Genomic DNA, 1732 nt, shown 5'->3' on the forward strand with positions numbered 1-1732 from the left:
CTGGATTTGAACCCAGCACTCTCTGACCTTCCATCACTCTACACGAGACCTTGGGGAGAGTGGGTCCTTGCCCTTCTTCAGAGCCTTCCTCAAAGCCTTCCTTCTTTGCCTGCTTCCACCATAGCCCTTGTCACCAGCCATGCCAATACTTGTTGCCACTTCTGTCTCTTTTACTACCCAGAGAGCCTTGGTGGTAGAGTGTGAGTACACACAGGGCCCTCTGTGAAGGTCTGCTAGGGAGTGAACAGCCCAGTCCAAGTAACCCAGACCTCCAAGGAGATGAGAACCACTCCTCCACGAAGGAAGGATCTCAGATTACAGGAAAGCACCACTGGACTGCCCAGCACCACTGGACTCCAAGCACTGAGAACCCCTCCGGCCCCTGGAAATTCACACTTCCTCCCTCCTACACATGGTGGCCTTCTTTGGTCTCTGGGAAATCCCAGGGCAACTTCTGACTTCTAAGTGGGTGCCCAGGAGCCAAATTTTCCCCCAAAGTTGAGTGTGTGATGGGGTATTCAAATTCTCCCACCTAGAAGGACTCTTGTCTGTCTTTCCCTCTGCTTCAGGACCAAATATCGCACAGGACAGTGTGTTTAAGAACCTGGGATCTGGAGTCCGCCAGACATGGGTTTGAGTCATGGCTCTGCCTAGCTCTGCGATTTGGGGTAAATTAACCTCCTTAACCTCCCTGAGCCTCCAAGAGGAAACAGTTAGTAACTAACCGTGACCACACAGTGATGTTTTGAGACTCAAATAAGATAATGCACAGAAAATGCTTAGCACAGGGCCTGGTTCAGAGCAGGTGCTCAAAAGGAGTGGAGCCTTGAAATTGAGCCCTGCCCTCTCTCAGAGGCTCTGAGCGGCTGGTAAAGGAGGAGCCGGTGGTCAGAGTGGAGCAGGGAGAAGCTCACCTGTGGGGGGGGGGGGGGATGGGGACAGGAAGGGAAGCCCAATGCTGAGTCAGTGGGAGCTGCGGAGGGCACAGTGACTCAGACAGATGTTCCCACTCAAAGAACCTGCCCCAATATTAACCACAGGAAGCAGATAGGAGTTCAGGCAGTAGGGCCTTTCCATGGTAGAAACCCACAGGCAGTGTGCTAGGGAGGTGGAAAGGGGACACCAGGGTGGGCAGGGAGGGGAGAAGATTAAACTTCAGGCTGTAAAACAGAGAGGGAGACACAGGGCACAGTCTCTCCCACAGCCCCTCGGAGCGAGGTCCAGGAAGATGAAAAGGGCAAGCTGCCTGGGACCAGGAAGAAGCCGGCTCCAACTTCAGTAGAACACCCTCTTTCCTGTAATCTAAAATCCTTCCTTCGTGGGCTGAGACCGGAGAACCTTAGCTGAAGCCTAGAAAGAGAAAAAAGGAACTCGGGTTGACTGAGCCTCTACCCTGCGCCCAGGGCCAGAACTTTATAATGAGCTTTATCTCTAGATGCCTCTCTTGTGTCCACACAACCCAACACTGCAGGGCAGCACCCCCGTTGCATATCTAGGGGCCCAGGTGAGAGAGACGGCACCAGCTAGACGTGGCAAAGCGGGGCTTCAAACCCAGACCTATATGGCTCTCTCAAACCTGTGCTTTTCCTTTCAGAAAGGCAGCACCATTCTTCAGCACTGAAGCTGTCGGTCCTGGGTTCAAGTTGACACTTCTGTCAACCACTAGATATGTTAACTCAGATCAGTCACTCATCTCTCTGGGCCTCAGTTTCCCTGGCTATAAACCAAAGAG

Source organism: Aethalodelphis obliquidens, unplaced genomic scaffold (assembly GCF_003676395.1).
Source record: "Aethalodelphis obliquidens isolate GAN/ISIS:26980383/991018 unplaced genomic scaffold, ASM367639v1 scaffold249, whole genome shotgun sequence".
NCBI classification, from domain to species: domain Eukaryota; kingdom Metazoa; phylum Chordata; class Mammalia; order Artiodactyla; family Delphinidae; genus Aethalodelphis; species Aethalodelphis obliquidens.